This window comes from Mercenaria mercenaria, unplaced genomic scaffold (genome assembly GCF_021730395.1).
Source record: "Mercenaria mercenaria strain notata unplaced genomic scaffold, MADL_Memer_1 contig_735, whole genome shotgun sequence".
In the NCBI taxonomy this organism is placed as follows: domain Eukaryota; kingdom Metazoa; phylum Mollusca; class Bivalvia; order Venerida; family Veneridae; genus Mercenaria; species Mercenaria mercenaria.
The window spans coordinates 57948-70315 of NW_026463632.1; positions in this window are offsets into that span (position 1 = coordinate 57948).

Consider the following 12368-nt stretch of genomic DNA (forward strand, 5'->3'; position numbering starts at 1 on the left):
AATATTTTTAATTTTAAGATATGCTCTGGACATGAAATATGAAGGGCAGAGTCAACCTTGACCTTTGACCTACCACCTCATGCAGTCTACACATCATCTCATCACCACCTACCTAAATCTATAAGTTTGAAGTCTATGCCTTGAATGGTTAATAAGTTATGCTTCGGACACTAAATATGACAGATTTGACCTTTGAGCTCAAATTGTGATCTTGTTTCTTAAATCTCAAGACCTATTCTGACATGCACATTGCATATCATCTCATCACTACCTACCTACATGCCAAGATTGATGTAAATACATTAAATGGTAAATAAGTTATGTTCTGGACACCAAGTATGATGGACAGTTTGACCTTTGAGCTTAATTTGTGACTTTGACCTTTGACCTACAGAGCCAGTTCAAATGCTCTGCACAATACCTCATCATCATTGTCATCTACCTAAATGCCAAGATTAAAGTAAATATCTTTAATGGTTATGAAGCCATGCTCCAGACAGGAATTATGATGGAAGGACGGACGGAAAGATGGACAGTGCATGCGCCATCACACAATAATCCATTTTTTAAAAATAGGTGCATAAAAATCCCATAACTCTGACATGTATTTTGCATATACTATCCCCTTTTGAAAACCTTCTGGATATTTTAGAAATTTTAACTTAAGGGTAATATTCCTGCTTTTGCTGTCTTATAGACAGCTTTTGTTAAATTGCATGTTGGTGGTGAAACTAATACCCCCATGGTAGTGAGGACGTGGTCGAATAAGGATGCAATAAGAACTTAATAATAAATTAGTAACAACCGCACTGACGCAGCAACAACATCACTAAAACCTAGTAGGATCTTAATTGACATAGTACAAGCATGGTGCTGATGGATAACTACTGGGTTGTCACTGCGTTTGTGGTAAGCGCGCAGTGCAATCTGACTGGCCATAGTAAGGCTTAAAACAAGAGCTGTCCGTAAGACAGCCAATGCTCGACTATTCGAAATAGATTTCATTGTACCAGAAGCAGGAAAATATTACCCAAACAAGAGCTGTCACTAATGGTGACAAATGCCCCCGCAGCACCTTGACCTTTGACCTGGTGACCTTGACCTTTGACCTGGTGACCCCAAAGTCATTAGGGGTGGTGTACTCAATAAGTACTATCAACACATGAAGTTTGAAGGTCCTGGGTGCAGTGGTTCGCGAGTAAAGTGCCTTCATGCAAAAAGTTAACGTTGTGATGAACGAACTAACGAACAAACGAATGAACGAACTAACGAATGGACGGACAGTTGTAAACTAATATGCCTCCCTTTGGGGGCATAAAAATATTAAAATATCTAAAGAGTTTCAATCCAGTACCTGCATTGCTACTTTAACCAGAAGTTTTAAGTTCAAAAGGGGGCATAATTTGACCAAAATGCATGTCAAGAGTTATGGGACTTCATGCAATCAACTAATTTTATAACCCCGAAGGCACATGACATTGTGAAGTTTCAACTTAATATCGGCATTTGTTCTGCAGATAGTAACTTGCACGCAAACTTTAACCGGAATTTTTAAAGTCCAAAAGGGGACATAATTTGCCCAAAATACATGTCAAAGTTATGGGACTTGACCCAGTGAGATTGGTAATTGATCTATAGAAAAAGAAAAAATAAGTTTCAAATCTATATGCTTTTTGGTAATAGCTGTATGTACTTGCACGCAAAACTTTAACCAGGATTTTCTAAGTCCAAAGGGGGCATAATTTGGCCAAAATGCAGGTCAAAGTTATAGGACTTGATGCTGTCAACTAGTTTTATAACCCCAAAGACACATGTGAAGTGTCAATTCAATATCTGTATTAATTTTGGAGTAACTTGCATGTAAAACTTTAACCAGGATTTTCTAAGTCCAAAAGAGGGCATAATTTGCTCAAAATACACATCTGAGTTATGGGAGTTGACCCAGTGAAGTTGGTAATTAACCTAGAAAAAGAAAAAAAAGTTTCAAAGCTATATGCTTTTAAATGATAGCTGTATGTACTTGCATGCAAAACTTTAACCAAGATGTGATGCCAACGCCAGGGCGAGTAGAATAGTCGAGCTAAAAGTAAGTTATTACGCAAAATATATAATTTGTAAGTCATTATATTTATATTGAAAATAACCACATATAGTTATTTGTTTTTGTTAAATCTAAAAAAAAACTAAAACATGCTGAAGTAACATCTTTTAACAGAACAGCAGAACAGATATATATTACTGTGCCCATGTACAACAGAAAGGAGCTGGTTCGTTAGGGTCCGTTAGTTAGTACACTGGAAACACGTGTCACATCATACATTACGCAGTCAACAATATACAATCAAGTTGATTAGAGACATACATTGATAACACTGTCAACTTAATCAAAATAAATACGGTAATGAAATTTCCCGTGCTCTCGCCGAATTTCATATCTCGTATTTTATATTTTTGCGCGAACATTTTTTATAGTCTTCTTGTAAGTTAATTATTATATCGGAACCTGAAAATTGTTTGAGAAGGGCCGTTCTGGAAAAAGTAAGTATAGTAACTTTAAAAACACACCGTGAGGTTTGAATACATAGACAAAGTGACTTTGTATATATTCTAGGTTTATTTTTTTATAATATGTATATATGTCACGATATGAGTCATATGACCCAGGGAAGTGCCTACGCCTTTAATATCTTGAACAATGCTTTTGGGTCCAATCGCTAAGGTGAACATGTCTTAGACTAGCTGACAAACAATGTAGAATGTCCTTTGTTAAAACGTAGGGCTGTTGAGACCAAATATCTCATATATATAATTTTCCTCTGGCTACCTTGCCTAAATGATTTTAATTATGAGATAGACAATTTCAGGGATCAGGCAAATCACTAAATGCTCAGAGCTCCAGATAAGCTGCGTATTTACGCAATTAAAATTGCAGAAAACCAAATTGAATTCATACAGTGTGCGTACTGAAACGCAAATAAAATTCCTAATACCCAATTCGTAAAAAATCACTTGCGTATCGCATTTTCCTTATTACTAGAACGGGTACGAGACTTTAACACTAGATTTGACTGACTGGTTATACATTACCGCAGAACAGGTTGCAATTTATCGGAAAAATCACAGGACCATTCAGTGTGCTGATCAGTGTTATTTGGACGCTTTGTAAACAATTTTACAGTGATAAAATGTAAAAGAGGTCACAGAAAAACATTGTTGCAGCACAAACAAACAAATTAGTGGGATATTTTGCTGTTCAACAACGACAGTTATCTGTTTGTGACGATGTAGTGTCATCAATACTGGATGACATCTTTTGGGAGAATGCATATTGCGGTGACCACATCGTTCGGGATATTGTGGATGAACTGATCTCTGACTGCATTAAAAGTGAAAAAGAAAACAACAGTATGGAACATTCATTACAATTTTAAATACATTTTTGTATTAAACACTGAAGGGCACCATTAAAGTACTTACTAATAATAGGTACTTAGTCAATCCTGTTTAATGATATATACCATGTATACTGTAAGCAAAAAATACTCAATTGTTAGTGCGAGATTGGTAAAATACCCAATTGGTTTTAGCAAATACCCAATTACTTCTGAAAAGGCTGGGTAATGATATAGAGGATATTTGTTTGTTTCAGTGAAATATCAATTTTATTTCGCAAGTGAGCATCAAAAACTGATATTTTCACGAGTGGCGTAGCCACGAGTGAAAATGACTTTTTTTGGTGCTCACGAGTGAAATAAAAATGATATTTCACTGAAACAAACAAATTTTCTTTTTATTTCATGTTTGTTGCGTAATTTATAAAAATGTCGAAAATCGCGGGAAAGATCAACAGAAAGCATAACACAAATGACGTCATTTTAACGACGTCATCGTCATTATGGTCCCCGGTATTCATAACGCCCGTTATACAATTTGACTTCAATTGCAACGGGGGACCGGAACAAGTTCGGCAAAAACAGTGAAAATAAAAATGATAATCTACTGTTTCAAAACTATGGATTATCACTTTTATTTCACTGAGAAAACTCTATAATTCACTGGTAAACATAAAATAAATTATTTTTACCCAATTCAAATTTCCAATACCCAATTCAGACAAAAAGTGATGGGTAAATACCGGTACCCAGTTGCACCAAAAGCTTATCTGGAGCTCTGAATGCTTCAAACTAACAATTTTCAATTAGCTGAAACTCCTATAGGCTGGAGACTCTATACTTGACTGGTCTTTTTGTTGAAGTTCCCGTTAGACAATGTCTTTGAATCAACAACATACGAGCCCTATCGCATATATGCTCAGCCTCTGTCCTCTTAATTGAAGTTACAACTCTATATGAATGCCCTGACTCCTGGATGCTCAGCGCCTAATACTGATTATGCTATCAGATGTAGCATTCAACTCCCATATAGGTTATTATAATATCCCCGATGCCTTGGCTGTACTTCGCCAATAATGCTGAACCGTCTATAAGCTGGAACTCTCCTACTGTCTCAGTAGATTACCAAACTCTGGGTCTCTGTCTCAGCTTTCCGATGCTCAGCCTATATTTGCTATAGTCTATAGCTTTCAACTACCATAAAGGTAAAACTCCTATGCGCTGGCCCTATAGCTCGAAATCTTGTTGAAATTCTGCAACTCTTCTTTAGTCTGTGAACTTCAAACATCTTCTTTTTTAATAATTTATCCGCCCTGACAGGGTAGTTGAAATAACCTCCTTCTCAAGGTACTGAGATAAATTATTAGTTGAATCCTCGATGTGTCTTCTTCAATCGCTGGATACCGACTGCCCTCTCTGTCATCCATCTACCTATTTATACCTCAGCAGAGGTGCTATTTTTAGAACTTGTTTCTGATTGGTTTAAATTCAAACATAGTGTTTTACAATGTGTACTTGCTCTATCAAATGTCTGGTTCCCTTTAACTATTGCATATGACTCAATGTGTGATGCTGGGATCCAGCTATCGACATGATAAACCCAAATCAGCCACAAATGACCCAAATCCTATCATTAACAGCAATTCAACAATAATTATAGCAATGATAGCATGAAAAGGGAGTCAAGCACTATCTGTGCTTATGTGTTACATTATCAATACATCAAATATACAAATTATTCTGACAATATATTACTTTTTTCTGTATGATGTTCATATGCTTTAATAAACAACACAGTATACATCATATTTCATGTTCATTTCTTTTAAATTCATAATGACGTAAAAAACCAGAATTCAGCGTCAGAGCTCAAGATAAGCTTTTGGTGCAATTGGGTGTTTACCCATCACTTTATGTCTGAATTGGGAATCTGAATTGGGTAAAAATAATATCATTACCCAGCCTTTTCAGAAGTAATTGGGAATTTGGTATTTCACCAATCTCGCACAAACAACTGAGTATTTTTTGCTTACAGTATACATGGTATATAATTATCATTAACCTGGATTGACTAACTACATAAAAGTAATTAATAGTACCCTTCAATGTTTAATACAACAAGTACTATGCCCATGGGCAGAATGCCAAGCCTGCCAGCTGTGAAGTGTGACTTTGACCTTGGACCTAGGGACCTGGTTTTTGCGCATGACACTCCGTCTCATAATGGTGAACATTCATGCAAAGTTACATTAAAATCCCACCATGCATGGAGAAGATATGTTCCGCACAAACTTAAATTTGACCTTTGAACTCCAACTGTGACCTTGACCTTTGAGATAGGAACATGGGGTTTGCGCATGGCACGCCTCCCCATTGAGATAAACATTCATGCCAAATATAAACAAGATTAGTCCATGCATGTCAAAGTTATGGTCCGTACAAAATCAGACGGACGGACGCACGAATGGATTGACGCACTCATGCAGGCACATACACCGAAAGTGGCGACTATATCAAGGGGCTCGGTAAAAATGTATTTAAAAATATAATGAAATGTAAGTATACTGTCTTTTTTAATTGTTTTTACGTATACATGCCTGTAATCAATGTAAACAAATAGTCATGTGTATTTTAATTCAAAGTACCATTTTTCGACATTTTTTCTCCATTCATTTAATGTATTGTGAGATACTTTTGTTCCATACTGTTGTTTTCTTTTTCACTTTTAATGCAGTCGACGATCAGTTCATCGATATCCCGTACGAATTTTGTTTGTGTTCACCGCAATATGCATTCTCCCACTAGATGTCGCCCAGTAACGGTAACACTTCATCGTCACAAAGATAACTGTCATTGTTGAACAGTAAAATATCCCACTAATTTGTTTGTTTGTGCTGCAACAACGTTTTTTCTGCCCTCTTTTACATTTTATAGGCATAAAGAAAATAGTTTACAAAGCGTCCAAATAACACTGATCAGGCGACTGAATGGTCCTGTGATTTTTCCAATAAACTGCAACCTGTTTTTCAGTAACGTACAACCAGTCAGTTGTCTAGTGTTAAAGTCTCGTGCCCGTTCTACTAATAAGGAAAATGCGATACACAAGTGATTTTTTACGAATTTGGTATTAGGAATTTTAATTGCGTTTTAGTACGCACACTGTATGTATTCAATTGGGTTTTCTGCAATTGTAATTGCATAAATACGCTGCTTATCTGGAGCTCTGCAGCGTACAGGTTTCCACAGATTCTCAAAACAACGCATCATAAAATACCATGGCTGAAAACAAGGTCAATACTGCGATATAGTTGTGGATTTATGGCCGGTATAAGGTAATGCTGTGTATTTTAAGGTAATCATTGGTGCAGATCGCAAGGAAAAGGTTCTTTCTCCGCGGACATGCTAAATATATCATGGTGTTTAACTATTTTCATTCATCTATTTGAGTTAAGAGCGGATTTTGCTCTGTACATATCCCAGGTTTTTGACATCTTTTGGCTTGTCATGGTGGCTGCAAATGTCAGAAATTAAAAAGCAGCCACTCAGTGACAGTAAGCTTGTCTATACTTATAAAAGGTAGCCGGAACAAGCTACCTATAGCCACTGCCATAGCCCTTTTTCTTACTTGGTCATAATAACATTAAAATCAGATTTTGATTTCAGAAAAGACAAATATATATTCATGAATCCTGTTGAGATTTGGTGTTCAGTTTTAGCACGTTATGCTGTAGTTTCGATCCCCTTAACACTTCCTTCTGCGCATGCGCATTAACGCAGACATGTACGAGGGTCAAAATTAGATCAAAGTATATTTTGGGCATTCCTTCAAAGATATAAATAGCTTAAAACACAAAGCAATATAAAACATGAAAATTATGCATACATAAAACCAATCATGTCATCGGTCTGGATCACTAAAGAGCTTTCTTGTTAATTCGCACCCTCTAACTGCATACGTGTAGAAAGTTTTGTTTAATTAAAAAAATTAGTACTTAAGCACAGTTCACTTAGCTCATTCCACCCTGAAGCCACTTGTATGTAGAATTGTAAAGTATCGATGTACAAACTGGATAGTGTAACTTTTTAAAAACACATGTCAACTGGGATTATTATTTTCTGGATGAGGAAATCAGTTTTAGGCACTGCAGCCTTATTTCATTTGACCCTCTATAAGACACCAATTAGTTGGTTGAAAAAACAAAAATACTGGTATTATGCAAAAAAATGTATTATTAAATAAGATTCAAAGCAAAATCAAGAAATTTAGTGTCAAAAGAGCAGGTGCGCGGACAACTGCATGACCCAACAACCCGCGAAATCGTCGGCAGCTCACCTCATTTTGCATTAAAAATGGCGTACCAGTAAGTACAAATCTAACAGTAAAATACGGGGTTTTTGGAAGGGGAGCAACTACCGGCTGAAAAATCAATATACACCTACAAGCGCCGGTTGCGTGGAAGAAAGTTTGGCGAAAATTAGACAGACCGGACCAGTACGCGGACACATTTCACCCTATTATACTAACCCGTGAAAAATCTGCCTCAATTTAGATCATCTGGTCTTGCTGACAGTTCAGGCTGGCCCTTCTTGAAAATTTTACGGCAAGTTTCACATGTAAACAACGTACTGCACATGCGCTGCATTGCCTTGCACGCGGTACCATTACAGCCAAAATGTTTTGCACATTTTTACCAGTACGTGGACAGCCGATAAAACCCCAAAAAGTTGAATTCTTTTTATAAACAAGAGGGTCATGATGACCCTGAATCGCTCACCTGAGTAATATGAGCCACATGTTTCAAATGGAAAAATGATGCTAAAATATTAGAAAGTAGGTCAGTAGGTCAAATTCACGGTCAATGAAAGTCAGTTTTAAGATCGCTATTCAAAACTGTACATGTCATCCAAATTTCAAGGCTGTATCTTAAAAAACAAGAAAGTAGGTCAGTAGGTCAAGGTCACAGTAAGGTGATCCATAATCACTTGGGTACATCTGATAAATATAATTAAACAGTCTAGGAAATATGATCTGATAATTTTTAAAGTATTTTTTCCTAAATAACTCATATAACAAGTGACCCCCAGGGTGGGGCCTCTTTTTACCCCAGGGGCATAATTTGAACAATTCTGTTAGAGGTCCACTAGACAATGCTACATACCAATATCAAAAGCCTAGGCCTTGCAGTTTCAGACAAGAAGATTTTTTAAGTTTTCTCCTATGTAAGTCTATGTAAAACTTGGGACCCCGGGGCGGGGCCTCTTTTCACCCCAGGGAAACAATTTGAATAATCTTCATAGAGGACTACAAGGCAATGCTACATACAAAATATCAAAGGCCTAGGTCATGTAGTTTCAGACAAGAAGATTTTTAAAGTTTTTTCCTATATAAGTCTATGTAAAACTTGGGACCCCAGGGGCAGGGCCTCTTTTCATCCCAGGGGCACAATTTGAACAATCTTCATAGAGGACCATTTGATGATGTCACATGCCAAATATCAAGGCTCTATGCCTTGCAGTTTTGGACAAGAAGATTTTTAAAGTTTTTCGTTTCGGTTGCCATGGCAACCAGAGTTATGCATGGAATGAAGTTCTTTGAATAATTTTGAAAGGGGATCATCCAAGGATCATTCCTGTGAAGTTTGGTGTAATTCTGCCCAGTGGTTTTCAAGAAGATTTTTTAGAAAAAGTTGACGGACGGACGACTGACACAGCACGACGGACATTGACCGGTCACAAAATCTCACCATGAGCCTTTGGCTCAGGTGAGCTAATTAGTCTTTGGCGATTTATTTCCAGAATTAAATAGGAAACAAGTTCAAAAAATTGTTGATTAATGTAGGTATTTATAATAAATGTACCTCAATGTTTTGGCAAACAAGTTTGTTTTCGGTGGAGATATATTTTTTTCGTCTGCTTAATACAGTTTTATCCGGTTAATCTGGATGTGTTATCATACATGTACATTACCGGTAGAATGTATATATACATAGCGGATGTTATTGACGTTCTTATTATCATACAAGATAGGGTAAAATGCGTAGACCTTGCAGAACATGTAAGTGTCCGCGTACTGGTAGCGTCTACGTACTGGTCCGGGCTGTCTAAATGGAAACTACAAAGATTTAATGGCAAATAATCGGGAATTTAGGTGAAATTAAGGTCTAATATATACTGTGGCAACCATTTGTTTGATGATTTACCTACTTTTTGCGCATGTTGAGTGATAAATTCACGTTTTACGCTTTGGAAAATCTTTGACGTATCAAACATAACCGGTACTCGGCTGATGTCAGATGCGTCTTGTGCGTTATTTCGGAAAATGCTAAGGGATCTAAACCACAGGAAGGGTCGAATTGAGGAAATAGACATAGATTAGATCAGGTATTTAAAGAAAGAAAAGAGCGGGATGACAGAAAGTTGAATGTAATTTGCTTTGGTATTCCTGAAAGCACTTACAAATCCACAATTGAAAGACGGAACGATGATGAAAGCCGGATTAATGTAATAGTAGACGAGGTCTTGGACATTCAGTCAGACGAGTTGTTTCAGAGGAAGCCCATTTGTGTTGGTAGATTTAATGATAATACAAGAAAGCCAAGCCCTATAAAGCTTTTAATGAAAAGTAGTGAACTGAAAAAGCAACTTCTGAAAACTGTTAGAGATAAATTAAGGGTTACTGATGATGATCGTTGTAAAGATGTTTTCTTTCAGTCAGACCTAACACAGAAACAAAGGAAAGAAGCTTTCGAAAGGAGGCAAGCGAGAAGAAATGCTAATGGACAGGGGGATCAAGGTGCAGGTCAGCTCTCGCAGGAACATAGGTATGCACTGAGTGGTGCCAGCGGCCCCGATAACAGTAGACCAAGGGATAGATCACCTGAGCATAGGTATGCGTTGAGTGGTGCCCACTGCAGAGCGGTAATAGTAGACCAAGGGATAGATCACCTGATGATCTGTTTCAGTCACAGCTCTAGATGCACTAAGTATAAGACTCATTAAGAGTGAAGATAATGTAAATAAGTTAGAACTGTTTTTTGTTAAAAATGTTGAACTGTTAAGAAACGTTGACACTGTTAAAGTAGTTGAAAAGTTTGATTCATTGTCAATTTCACCACTTTTACTTTTACCATGTAATGATACTAATGAAAATGTGTCTTCAGAAATTTCTGCACATGATGAAAACCTTTTGCCATCTTTGGCAGATGATATTAGTAACTCTGCAAGTAAGGAAAATATTAACAATATTGAAGTTTTGTCTGGGTATTATGAGGCATCTTATGTTTCTAGTCAATTTGATGATGATTCGTTTATATCTAGTCAATCCTTCGAAAGCATTTCTAGCATATCAGAGGAAGATTTGAATATTCATGCTTGTTATAGAAATAAACTTTCAATTTTCTACACAAATGCAGACAATGTTATGAATAAACGTGATGAACTGAGAGTAGAAGTTGAGAGGTATAAACCAGATATTTTAGTGATCACTGAACTTTTTCCTATGACTGGATCGTCAACTGACATTTCTACTAGTGAATTGAAAATTTCAGGTTATGACATGCTGTTAAGTAATGTTAAAGATAAGAGTAGAGGTGCGTGCATTATGATAAAAAATGGAATTTCATATTAAGAATGTAACGTTTTAAATAATTCTCAATTTGAGGAATCAGTATGGTGCATTGTGACACTCGATTCAAATGAAAAAATGCTATTAGGTGGAATTTATCGAAGTCCTTCAAGCAATCCAGCCAATACTAGACTGTTATTTGAATTAATTGATAACGCTATGCAGATTAAATACAACTACATAGTCATAGTCGGCGATTTTAATATTCCTGACATTTCATGGAAGGACTGCATGGACAACCCCACATTACGTTAACCACCCAGATTTTTTATTTCTAGAGTGTTTGAGAGACAATTTTCTCAGTCAACATATTCTCAAAAAACAAGGTATAGAGATGGTCAAAATCTCCATATTTTGCATTTACTTCTAGTTGATAAGGATGAGATAGTTGAAAATATAGATTTTAGTGTTAATCTGGGGGCCAGCAATCACGTCTGCTTCATAGCAAGTTTAATGTGTAGTCCACTTAGAGGTGAAAGTGAAACTGTAAAAAGAAATTTTTTCAGAGCCGATTATGAAACTATTCGGTCAAATACGGAAAGCATGAACTGGGATTGTATAGAAAATATGGACGTGAAAGACAGTTGGGACTATTTTTTATCCAAACTTAATTAAACAATTGAAAAGAATGTTCTGATAAAGGTTTCATCTACAAATAAGAATAAAAAAGAACAAGAGCTGTCACAGGAGACAGCGCGCTCAACTATTTCGATGCTGGATAGTGAAACTGGGCACATCTGAGGAAACTAGAGCATGACCACCCCGACCAGTAGAGCTAGAGCTGTCACTGGAGTGTTTAATGACTCCAATTGTGGATGAAGATATTGCACAATAGCCCGAGTCTATGTCAAAAATATCAGCTTAAAGTAATAATTAAGAGAGGTAAAGATAAAATGTATCAAAACACTATGTAAGTATATCCTAAGCAAAAACGGGCATAATTCATTAGATATTGGTGCCAGAGTTATGCTCATTATGTCATATGATGTGAGTGATGATGTTGAACAACTATTATAAGTCTGAATCAAATCCATTCAGTAATAACAGAGACAGAGTGAAGGGCATCAAAACTTTAACCTAAAATTCTAAGTAAAAAGGGGGAATAATTCATGAAAAATTGGCCCCAGAGTTATGCACCTTGCGTCATATGATAAGGGTAATGATGTTGAACAATTGTTTAAGTTTGAATCAAATCCATTCAGTAATAACAGAGATAGAGTGAAAGTGCATCAAAACTTTAACCTGAAAATCTAAGTGAAAAGGGAGGATAATTCATGAAATATTGGTGCCAGAGTTATGGCCCTTATGTCAGATGATGTGAATGATGATGAGGAATAAGTATTTCAAGTTTG